Genomic DNA, 13065 nt, shown 5'->3' with positions numbered 1-13065 from the left:
GCTCAGGTAATATAGCGTTATTAAATCGTATCATATCCCACCCAGTAGGAGCAATAAGTGGTGGGTCCGGGTCATTAGTTATAATTCTATCAATCATCACCCCCAGATCTAAAATGGCATGTTCCACCCCGTGGAACATTTATGCCGTTGTATTCATCCGAGACACACTGAAATTCTTAGCACATGGAACACAAACTCAATTTTCCTGCACCCCCTGATGCATTCTCCTCAAGAGAATGCTCTTTATTTTTGATACAGAGGAAGAGATGTGTGTTAAAGGAGGAGGTAAGGTATTGCCGCCTCTAGCCGCAGGAAAGAATTTAAAAGGGCACATTTTGGAATGACCATGTGCAGACTTCTCAATGGATGTGTCACATCATGCTGTGTTGAATTTGCTGAGCTATTTATCATGTGGTTTGATGTATGGTGTAACACCCTCAGGGAACTCTCATGTTAGATGTTCTTACTTCTTATGGCTGCAGGGGCAGTATTGTACTGCTTGGATGAAAAGGTGCCCAGAGTAAACTGCCTGCTCCTCAGTCCCAGTTGCTAATATATGCATATTATTATTAGTACTGGATAGAAAACACTCTGAAGTTTACATTATTGAACGAATCAAACATTTAATGTGGAACTGGGATTCCTGGGAGTACATTCTGATGAAGATCATCAAAGGTAAGTGAATATTTATAATGTTATTTCTGATTTCTGTTGACTCCAACATGGAGGATATATCTATTTGTTTTCTGAGCGCCATTCTCAGATTATTGCATGGTTTGCTTTTTCCGTAAAGCTTTTTTGAAATCCGACACAGCGGTTGCATTAAGGAGAGGTTTATCTATATTTCCATGTCTAACACTTGTATTTTCATAAAAATTTATAATGAGTATTTCTGTAAACTGATGCGGATCTCTGCAATATCATCGGATGTTTTTGGAACTAGTGAACATAACGCGCCAATGTATACTGAGATTTTTTGATATAACTATGAACTTTATCAAACAAAAGAAAGTAGTTTTATCCCCTTGTTTTGTCCTCTCTCACATTGAAATTGACAACCCCTCACTTTCTTTCTCTCTCTCTCAGTCTAAGTCTTTATTTATACTTCCCATTAAACCAAAGATAGTGAAATACCAGAGTAATGACTTTCACAGGACAGCTACTCAAAGGACCACGTATGGCCGTACTTTCTCCATGATTCAGAGCTTGAGAAAGTCAGTGAAAAGAGAACTGATTGGCTAAGTCAGCATTACATGGCTATTTAGACTGAGATTTTACGGTACCTTTACATGACCCTGTCATTCAAAACAATCCCATGAGACCTTTTGCCAATCAGATCAAGCAATTTCTCTTTAATTTGTGTTGTTAGCAAACACAGTCCGGATTGAGCATGCATGCATACACACACACACAGCTCTACCATAGACCATGACATTAGTAGATGGTGGGGTTGGAGGTGGTTACGGGGCATTAATGAAGGCCTCAACCAGATTCCTGACGGCAGACAGATTGGGAGACTCCAGATTTTGTGTCAAGGAGATTGGTGTAGCGTGGCTCGGTTTCAAGTTTCCTGGTCTCGCCTTCTCTCTCTCTTTCGCTCGCTGTCGCTCAGCCCCTTAACCTTCTGTTTCTCCCTCTCTTCCTCTCTAGCTCCCTCCCCCCCTCTTTTCTTGTCTTCTCTCTGGATCCCTCATCTCCTCAGCCTTCTGGGTCCAGGAGTCTGGCTGTCTGCTCTTTAAATAAAGCTGACCTCAGTTCAGACGCTGGAGCTGCTACTGTCTTTAACTCTGCAGAGGAACTGAAGGAGCTCCGTTTACACACACAAATGTGTGCGTGTTAATAGTATGTGTGTGTGTGGGTGTTTATAGTGTGTGTGTGTGTTTATAGTGTGTGTTTATTGTGTGTGTGTGTGTGTGTGTGTGTGTGTGTGTGTGTGTGTGTGTGTGTGTGTGTGTGTGTGTGTGTGTGTGTGTGTGTGTGTGTGTGTGTGTGTGTGTGTGTGTGTGTGTGTGTGTGTGTGTGGAAGGGAGTGAGGCGAATGGACTTTATTGAGAGCACAAGTACATATTTACATATTCACTCCCTCACTTGTGGTTAGACGGAGGCATGTGGTCTATTACACACACCCTATTACACACACACGCACGCGCACACACACACACACACACACACCCACACACACACACAGCAACAACAAATCCACTTGTCTCTGACAACGCATTAAAATGCAGACACTGTCAAACTTTCAACAATGCACCATTTCAAATTATACAGTGGGGCTGCTTATAATTTGCATTCTAAATTGCCTAACGGGAGATCCAAACCATCAAGCATTTTGCAAATGTCTTTCCTAACAGGGGAATAGATGGATCAGGTGCTGCAGAGGACGCAAATTATGCATGAAACAAAAACACAGAGAGACAATGGGGAGGGAGAAACAAGCAAATGTCAACGTTGAAATGTTAATGGCATGTTAAGATCATGTTAAGCTCCGCTGGGGAATCATTTCAGCTCAGAAATACAAAATCAATGTACCTTCAGCACAGTGGAATACATTGTGTACTCACACACACACACACACACACACACACACACACACACACACACACACACACACACACACACACACACACACACACACACACACACACACACACACACACACACACACACACACACACACACACACACAGAGACACATGCAAAAGGTGTTGAAGGATGGCCAAGAAGATCATCAAGGATCATCAGTCACCTGAGCCACAGACTGTTCACTTGGCAACTGTCCGATGGGGACCGAGAGACCAGAAAACAGCTTCTATTACCAGGCCATCAGACTGAACAGCCATTACTAGGAGTCTACCAGGTGATGCCCACTCACTCACACAAAATACACACACACACACACACACACACACACACACACACACACACACACACACACACACACACATGTTATAGAGACATTAAACCACTGAATCATTTCCCATTCAACACTGTGTATTTAAATACTGTATTTTCAATACTAATATTTCTACTACTGTACATTGCATTTTAGTTACATTGCTTATACACACTGCATATGTATTTATATACTGGACTCTTGACACAGCTCACTCTAGGAATGAATGACATTTTTGAATTGAATGAAATGAATGAATATAATTACATTTCCGTGTCAAATCGCCTCATGGCAACCCATCCCTTATGGGATTAATTGACACATAAACAAAGATTACAATAATTCCCTGTGGTAATTAAACAATGATTCAATCTGCATTGCGCATCGCATGAAGAGTGAACAAAATGTAAGGTAAAAATCAATACACAATAGTAAATAAGGTTATCCAAACATTACATGCCTAGAACAGTACAATAATGTACATACATACATACACACACAACATATACAGATAAATAAACATAGAAAAAAAGAAACGGAAGGCATTTGAACCCAGTCTGGCACAAAGAGAAGATTCTTATGGGAGACAAGCCTATACACAATCTATATACACACGTGCATTTACCACATAGAAGATTCATATGGGAGACAAGCCTATACACAATTTTTATACACACGTGCCATTTACCACATAGAAGCTGAATATTTTTACAAATTATAGGTAGCCCTTTTTCTTTTATTCCAGGCTTTAAATATTCCGCAAACGGAAATACACAATGGACAAAAAAACATTCATCCTCATCGCTCAGCCACATAATGCCATGCCAAGGTATATCTGGTGTACTTTCTGGAATAAGTCGTGGTAGAAAGGGCATTAGAGGATCAAATGAGTTTCATTCTCTATTTCTTCAAGGTCACAATAGTTACATAGTCTTCCTCTTCCATTTCACCACAATACCTGTTTCAATACGCAGAGGCAATATCCCTAATCTGACCTGTTTCAATACGCAGAGGCAATATCCCTGATCTGACCTGTTTCAATACGCAGAGGAAATATCCCTGATCTGACCTGTTTCAATACGCAGAGGCAATATCCCTGATCTGACCTGTTTCAATACGCAGAGGCAATATCCCTGATCTGACCTGTTTCAATACGCAGAGGCAATATCCCTGATCTGACCTGTTTCAATACGCAGAGGAAATATCCCTGATCTGACCTGTTTCAGTATGCAGAGGCAATATCCCTAATCTGACCTGTTTCAATACGCAGAGGCAATATCCCTGACCTTACCTGTGTCAATACGCAGAGGCAATATCCCTGATCTGACCAGTTTCAGTACACAGAGGCAATATCCCTGATCTGACCTGTTTCAATACACAGAGGAAATATCCCTGATCTGACCTGTTTCAATACGCAGAGGAAATATCCCTGATCTGACCTGTTTCAATACGCAGAGGCAATATCCCTGATCTGACCTGTTTCAATAAGCAGAGGCAATATCCCTGATCTGACCTGTTTCAATAAGCAGAGGCAATATCCCTGATCTGACCTGTTTCAATACGCAGAGGAAATATCCCTGATCTGACCTGTTTCAATAAGCAGAGGCAATATCCCTGATCTGACCTGTTTCAATAAGCAGAGGCAATATCCCTGATCTGACCTGTTTCAATAAGCAGAGGCAATATCCCTGATCTGACCTGTTTCAATAAGCAGAGGCAATATCCCTGATCTGACCTGTTTCAATAAGCAGAGGCAATATCCCTGATCTGACCTGTTTCAATACGCAGAGGAAATATCCCTGATCTGACCTGTTTCAATACGCAGAGGAAATATCCCTGATCTGACCTGTTTCAATAAGCAGAGGCAATATCCCTGATCTGACCTGTTTCAATAAGCAGAGGCAATATCCCTGATCTGACCTGTTTCAATACGCAGAGGCAATATCCCTGATCTGACCTGTTTCAATACGCAGAGGCAATATCCCTGATCTGACCTGTTTCAATACGCAGAGACAATATCACTGATCTGACCTGTTTCAGTACGCAGAGGCAATATCCCTGACCTTACCTGTTTCAATACGCAGAGGCAATATCCCTGACCTTACCTGTTTCAATACGCAGAGGCAATATCCCTTATCTTACCTGTGCACATTGCTTTTAGGTAGGTTATACATAATATATCTCTCACACACAAATTCACACTTAATAAAAACAAAATATCCTCAATTTGGGTTTACGATTAATCTCCTCCATCCATTTTTTCTTTCATATTGCATCAACAGTTGTGTTTTAGTCTCCCGTAATTTGTTTATTACGTACAGATGTTCACAGTCAGAATGTAGAAAAAGGTCAGATATTTCAGTTGCCCAGGCTCCCCCTATGGATAGATCCCACTGAAAAATGTTACTAGCTATTCTGGCATATCTAACAGTCTATTCCAAAGTCTCACCATGCATTCCTTCCATCTCACCTCACAGGGTTCCCAGAACACGTGTGGACACCTAAACAGTAATGTACAGCTCTGTTATGGACATGTTCATTTTTAAAATACCTCTTAGCACCCCACACTCCTGCTGAATAGTCCAGAGCAGGACTCACGCATGTCTAATACAGTTTAGAATACGCAGCGCAACCAATATCTTTCAGTGGTTTTATTTTTCCTATAACTCCCCTTAGAGCTCTACTCGCTGAGTCGGCCAGGGCAGATGGTCCGTATAGAAAGGTAAAATGTTCATCAATAAAAATTCCCAAATATTTATAATTGCTAGTAAACTCAAGAAGAGAACTTCTCTTAGTACCTGGTTTCTAAAAGTCATTATCTGTGTTTTTGTCTGGTTGAGTCTCCATCTTTTACACCAACAGACTGCACATAATAACATGTTCTGCAGGTCTTGTTCTGTTTCTGCCATCTAAATAATATCATCAGCTTACAAAAAGATACTTAGCATTTCATCATCATATCTTACTCCAATATTTAACTGTTTAGTTTCTTTTGGCAAATCATTTCTACACACAGCAAACACACCGCCCGACACAATGACAGCTATTGTTGGGTAGACAGTCGAGAATGCATGTGCGCAGGAGTGGCACATGGGGATGTGTGAAACTTACTCCTCGGCCTGAAGTGTCCCTGCTTGTGCCAGCGAATAGTTAGCTTTTCGCACGGCGCCGACTGCTAAGACGCCTCAGGAGGGTTGCCACGTGCACTAGCACGAGTTTGCGCCAGGTACGGGCCGAATCGGGAGGAAGTGGGCCTCGCAAGCGTGACGTCCTTTACACAGGCATAGGCCCACACATACACACAAACCAAGTGACTCACCCCTTGTTGGATAGAAAAGCAAGAAAACGCATGCACACCTGCGTGCACGTGCCCACATACACACACACTCACGCACACCCACGTGTGCGCACACACACAGTCACTCGACCCTTGTTGGACAGACAGGTGAGGAGCAAGCAGCGACTCGCCCTCACACACTATTGTACTTGTCTGCTAAACACAGCAGAGGATGATGGTGGTTGCTGTGTTGAGGGAATGTATGAATTATTTCTGTCGGTCATTCTACAATCATTGAATCCACCTACACCCCACGACTGCTTTCTGCTTGTACAGATTGTGTTGCCCAGGTCAGAAACCTGCTGCGTCTTTTTCAGGCGATGCATCTCACTGTGGGTCATTCAACAATGTGATGAAAAATGGGATTTTCCCTTTTCCCATGGCCTGAGCTTGGCCCGAACAACGCATCCCTTAAAGGCATTGGAGTGCGCAAGTCTTGCGTGGCCCCGTTGGTAGACCATGGTGCTTACGATGTCAGGTGTATACGTTTGTTTCCCGCCGGGGCCACCTGCTAAATGGTGAATATGATATTGTGTTATGTGTGACGTTAAAACATTTCAGTCACTTTTGGGGACACAGTCAATATAAACTGGGAATCAATATGAACTACAGTCACTATAAATGTATTGTGAAACATGCTGAACCCCATGAATGTCTATGCGGGAAAACCCATGGCTGTATACTGTATATCCTAAAGTAATTATGTGGTGATTATTATAGGAACTTTTCAGATGAGGTCAATATTCATAACAGGAGAACACCACCCATAGAGTCACTTGTTGTGACAAAACATGCTGAATCACTGGGTGCGTTTACATGCACACTGATAATTCGATGGTAAACTGATTATGGCAGTAGGCAGAGTATGGAAATGGTCATGTAAACACCTTAGTCTGCTTATCTTAATCAGCCTAATGTCATAATCGAAGTAAGCATACGCCAATCGAGACGCCTGGTCTTTCTGAGCAAATTGCTCCCGAGCGGCACAGAGGTCTACGGAACTGCATCTCAATGCAAGAGGTGTCACTGTAGTCTCTGGTTTGAATCCAGGCTGCATCCCATCAGGCTGTGGTTGGGAGTCCCACAAGGCCACGCACAATTGGCCCAGCGTCGTCCAGGTTAGGCCGGGGTGTAGGCCGTCACGATAAATCAGATTTTGTTCTTTAACTGACTTGCCTAGTTAAATTAAAATAAAGTCAATTATTCGGAGATGTAAACAGCTTAATCAGCATTCCAGTGGTGTGTTTGATCTGTGCATGTACCAGCAACAGGTGGGCAATGTAACAGCTTTCTTCTGTGGACGAAGGATTGGACCAAAGCACAACGTGAACACTACAAAACAACAAATGTGAAAAAAACGAAACAGTCCGATCTGGTGCATAGACACAAAGACAGAAGACAATCACCCACAAAATACCCAAAGAACATGGCTGCCTAAATATGGTTCCCAATCAGAGACAACAATAAACACGTGCCTCTAATTGAGAACCAATCTAGGCAACCATAGACTTACATAAACACCTAGACCAGACAACACCCCATAAACAAACAAAACCCCTAGACTAGACAAAACACATAAATCTCCCATGTCACACCTTGACCTAACCAAATTAATAAAGAAAACAAAGATAAGGCCAGGGCGTGACAGGCAAGCCTCCCATATGTCTGAGTGAAGTGAGTTTGGAAAAACTGAAAGTGTTAGTTTTAGTTTTCACATGCAAACGTTATGCCCCAACTCAGAATCGAATAGTCTTCGTGAAAATAACCACTGTCACCGTGCTCACTGTCTCCACCTCTTAACTTGGCCACACTACCCCAGTGACGCACAACAGAAACGCATTGACTTTGTGGTTTGACCCATAGAACAAGACCACCAGCGAGAGAAAGAGAGAGAGAGAGCTAACTTGTCAGAAAGAGAACTAGGAAATAACATGTCACCCAGGCTAAAAAAAAACAACCATCCTCTCACTGCAGACGTGTCAATACTTTCACATTCAAGTGTCGCTGGGAGCGTTGAATAACGGCTGTCAAATCAGTCGCTCGTCATACAGCCGTCCCCAGAAGTCATGCAAAATTGTAAAAAAAATCCTCAGCAGAAAGTGTCACCAGTATCATGACAGGCTCTTTGATTGTGAGTCACAGCTGACGTTTAAAACCGACTGCAATGCATTCACAGAAGACCTGGGTTCACATGCTATTCACAAATAACTGTAAATATCTGGGCTTGACTGAGCTTGCCTGTCTTAATGGACTAATAGAATAGTCCCACAACTGTAATCGTCACCTAGAACTGCAGGCAGGCTAAAGCAAACATATAAAGGATTTTGGCGATTTCAAATAGTGGTTGAACCCAGCTCTGATCCAGACAATTTGGCATTCAGGGGAGGTGGTTAATTACATTTCCAAGGTGTTACTCACCACCTCTCAAGGTGCTTTGTTCAGCGAAACACCGGGCGAAAAGAGACTTTAAAGCGTAAAACCCTGAGGGTTTTAACGGTACACCACACTACAACTAAAGGGTGATACAGGGTAGCCTAGTGGTTAGAGCTTTGGACTAGTAATCGGAAGGTTGCGAGTTCAAACCCCCAAGCTGACAAGGTAAAAATCTGTCATTCTGCCCCTGAACAGACAGTTAACCCAGTGTTCCCAGGCCATCATTGAAAATAAGAATGTGTTCTTAACTGACTTGCCTGGTTAAATAAAGGTAAAATAAAAAAATAAAAAATAAAAATACTGTGTAGCAAGTGTTTTCTACCAGGTGATGAATGAGCTAGTGTATTTGTAGCAGTTTTGATAGAAAGTACATTTCCTTTTCAACAGAAATGTTCAAAGGCCCTCCAAATACAGATGTCATTTGATACCCAAGCATGGCTGGCCCTCACCTGTCCTAAAATACCAAATACCATCAAACATAGGGTCAAAGCAGGGTCATTTCGTTTGAGTTATTTAGCAAACCCTCTTATTCAGAGCGACTTACAGGAGCAATTAAGGCGACATGCCTTGCATCAACATATTCACCATCTTATAGCAGCTTATAGCTCGTTTTAATAAAGAGGCGTGCGCGAAAGGTGTTCTCATGTGTTCTACACTCCAGCTGCCTGTTTGGCTGGGGCTGTGACTGGATTGTCACAACACATACCGTTTACTGAATACTACTTTAGTACTGTACTAACAGCACTAAAAGCCTTCTAAATAATATGAGAATTCTGTGAAAAAGGTATTCTGGTGATGGTTATTTGATCAGGGCTTTGAGCTAATTATCATTAATGTACTACAATATGTACACTGAACAAAAATATAAATGCAACTTTTAAAGTGTTGGTCCCATGTTTCATGAGCTGAAATAAAGGACCCCATAAATGTTCCATATGCAGAAAAATATTATTTCTCTCAAATTCTGTGCACAAATTAGTTTACAACACTATTATTAAGCATTTATCCTTTGACAAGATAATCCATCCACCTGACAGGTGTGGCATATCAAGAAGCTGATTAAACAGCATCATCATTATACAGGAGCACCTTGTGCTGTGGACAATAAAAGGCCACTCTAAAATGTGCTTTTTTGCAACACAACACAATGCCACAGATGTCTCAAGGTGCAATTAGCATGCTGACTGCAGAAATGTCCACCAGAGCTGTTTCCAGAGAATTGAATGTTAATTTCTCTACCATAAACTGACTCCAATGGCATTTTAGAGAATTTGGCTGTACGTCCATCCGGCCTCACAACCGCAGAACATGTGTATGGCGTTGTGTGGGAGAGCGGTTTGCTGATGTCAACTTTGTGAACAGAGTGCCCCATGGTGGTGGTGGGGTTATGGTAAGGGCAGGCATAAGCTACGGACAATGAACACAATTGTATTTTATTGATTGCAACTTGAATGCACAAAGATACTGTGACGAGATCCTGAGGCCCATTGTCGTGCTATTCATCCGCTTCATTACCTCATGTTTTAGCATAATAAGGCACAGCCCCATGTCACAAGGATCTGTATACAATTCCTGGAATCTGAAAAATGTCCCGGTTCTGCCATGGCCTGTATACTCACCAGACATGTCACCCGTTGAGCATGTTTGGGATGCTCTGGATCAACATGTACGATGGCGTGTTCCAGTTCCCGCCGATATCCAGCAACTTCTCACAGTTATTGAAGAGGAGTGGGACAACATTCCACAGGCCACAACCAACAGCCTGATCAACTTGTGCTGCATGAAGAAAATGGTGGTCACACCAGATACTGACTGGTTTTCTGATCCACGCCACTACTTTTTTTTAAGGTATCTGTGACCAACAGATGCATATCTGTATTCCCATTGAAGTGAAATCCATAGATTAGGACCTAATGAATTTCTTTCAATTGACTGATTTCCTTATATGAAATGTAAATCTGTGAAATTGTTGTGGCTGAGATGTTGTTGCTCCAAGACGTTTCCCCTTCAAAACAACAAAAATTACAGTTGACCGAGGCAGCTCTAGTAGGGCAGACATTTGACGAACTGATTTGTTTTCAAAGGTGTCATCCTGTGACGACGTCACGTTAGAAGTCACTGAGCTCTTCAGTAAGGCCATTCTACAGCAAATGTTTGTCTATGGAGATTGCATAGCGGTGTGCTCAATTCTATACACCTGTCAGCAACGGTGTGGCCGAAATAGCCGAATCCACTCATTTGAAGGGGTGTCCACATACTTTTGCATATAAAGTGTATGAGGCTTCGACCAGGGAGAGAGAGCAGGAACAGAACGAGGTGCTGGACTGACAGGTGGTATGTCTTCGCTTTGTCATTATGGACTATTGTGTTGTAGGTTGATGAGTATTTTTATGTTATTTGATCCATTTTAGAATAAGGCTGTAACGTAACAAAATGTGGAAAAGCGGAGGGGATCTGAATACTTTACGAATGCACTGTGTGGTCTATGAGGCTTTCACCAGCGAGAGTGAGCAAGAATAGAATGAGGTGCTGGACTGACAGGGCTGGAGGCTGGCCGTCTGTTCGTCCACAGAGCAGCAGTCACAACAGAGACTGCCACTGGAGAGGAAGAGCACACCAGGGAAAACCCACAGCTCAGCCCATAGGGTTTCCATATATAACCTTCTACCACATTGGCCCAGATTCACTGAACATGAATACAAACAATCTTAAAGATGTATATTTCTCAAATGTGTCAGTATGAGTGCACCCTGAGGTGAACTTCAAAATGTGCCAAGCAAGTGACGTAGTTATGTCCTAGAACGGGTTAGTTGGCACTGATGACTCGTCTAAAAAGAGCAAAGACAACTCTCTACGATACTGTAATAGTAGTCACATCATGACCCATAACCCATAGCTGCTAACACTGTGCTGCGCAGCTGGTAAAACAGCATCGGGCCAATCATGTCTTCATCCGAAATGCCTTTTGACGATTGCTTTTGTTCCACACGCTCTCATCTACCACATGGACGATTCACGGCGTCCTAGACCATCAGAAACGGCTGCAGAAGGCAACCAGCTGGTGGAGTGGAAAGGTCTCAGAGGGAGAGCAGCCTCCTGCAGTTTCAGGGGTTCATAATTAACGCACCCCGTGCCAGTTTCCCTCCAACACCGCCAGAGTAAAAGACTTGAAAGCTTTGGAAAGTCAGAGAGTAGATCAAAGCTGTGGAGGCACTTAGACAGAAAGACACCAACTTTTCATACACCGCTTAACACTTGTCACCAATTGGACATGGGCTGGAATCACTCCATCACTCCTTAACAAAAAAACAGATCAGGTGGCTTCGTCACAAAATGCCACCCTATAGTGCACACCAGGGCCCTGGTCAAAAGTAGTGCATTAAATTGGGAATAGGGTACAATTTGGGACGCAGATGGTAAATGGGGAGGATGTCGTGAATGTTTCGGTTTCACACCAGATTCGGTCACAATGAGTGGAGTTGATTAGTTTTGCCCCAAGACAGCATTAAGGTGGACAGCAAAAGTGTTGGTGGAAGCCACAAAAATGGAAGGAAAGAAGGAAGGACAGAAGGAATTAGCAACAGCAAAGATGATCTATTATATTGACAAGATAGTTGAGTGACCGCTCTATCAATGGAAATACATGTCCTCAAATGTGGAAGGCAGGCAGAATGAGGCGAGATCAGGTGGTACCATTCTTGCCAAAGAGAAGGCATAAACAATGCCTGAACAACAGTCAGAACTCCGTTAAGAAGTAGGCTAATTGATCAAATAAGCCTCACATAGCAAATTAGCAATTACATTTTTTGTTTACCAAATTTGACACTCTCTCTTTGACCTCCACACAAAAAATACCTCACTTCCTTATTTTCGAGGACAGATTTAGAGTAGATTAAACCCTCTCACTTTACCTCTTCCTCTCTGTATACCTGGGCAAGGAGAAGTAGTGTGGGTCGTGATGTGATTGAGACACACTGGGGAAGAAGAAATCACTCAGGCTGAATGATAGAGAGATGCATGAGTGTAGAGATCCACATTGGGGTGAGGAATGGATTTCCTTCATGTGTTTGCTAAATATTTGGATCAGATGAAGACTTGATGGAGAGCAATTCTAACGCTAGCGCCGGCTATTACTGCCACTGAGCTTAAACGCCCTTGACAAATTCTCCCACTGCAGAGCAAGTCAGCACCAACTGCTAAGAAAGGAAAACTTTAGGGGTGATTTTGAGAACCTGTCTCCTCCACCATTATAACAGTCATCAGTGCTGACGAGGCTCAGACCAAACAGACAGGGGAACGTCTCTGAACCATCTGTCGCCAGACAGTCAATGCCAAGCCAGCATCCTCAACATCCTTTTACTGAAAGCCCAATATGCTTTTGTTAGCTGTTTCTGTA

At 42.7% G+C, this 13065-nt stretch overlaps 1 long non-coding RNA gene across 2 annotated transcripts; it reads right to left on the bottom strand.

The window, feature by feature from the left end:
* Positions 1-3171: 3171 nt before the first annotated feature.
* On the bottom strand, positions 3172-5811 carry LOC127913649 (uncharacterized). 2 transcript variants are annotated; one of them, XR_008086312.1, is made up of 3 exons: positions 4302-5811; positions 4080-4264; positions 3172-4042 (listed from the first exon to the last, which is right to left on the bottom strand). It is a non-coding gene; the product is annotated as an uncharacterized LOC127913649 (long non-coding RNA). The 2 variants fall into 2 exon arrangements; XR_008086313.1 differs by having other exon boundaries at positions 3172-4264; positions 4302-4523; positions 4672-5811.
* Between the last annotated feature and the right edge of the window lie 7254 nt (positions 5812-13065).

This window comes from Oncorhynchus keta, chromosome 29, assembly GCF_023373465.1.
Source record: "Oncorhynchus keta strain PuntledgeMale-10-30-2019 chromosome 29, Oket_V2, whole genome shotgun sequence".
Classification (NCBI taxonomy): domain Eukaryota; kingdom Metazoa; phylum Chordata; class Actinopteri; order Salmoniformes; family Salmonidae; genus Oncorhynchus; species Oncorhynchus keta.
This window is presented reverse-complemented; position numbering and strand designations above follow the sequence as displayed.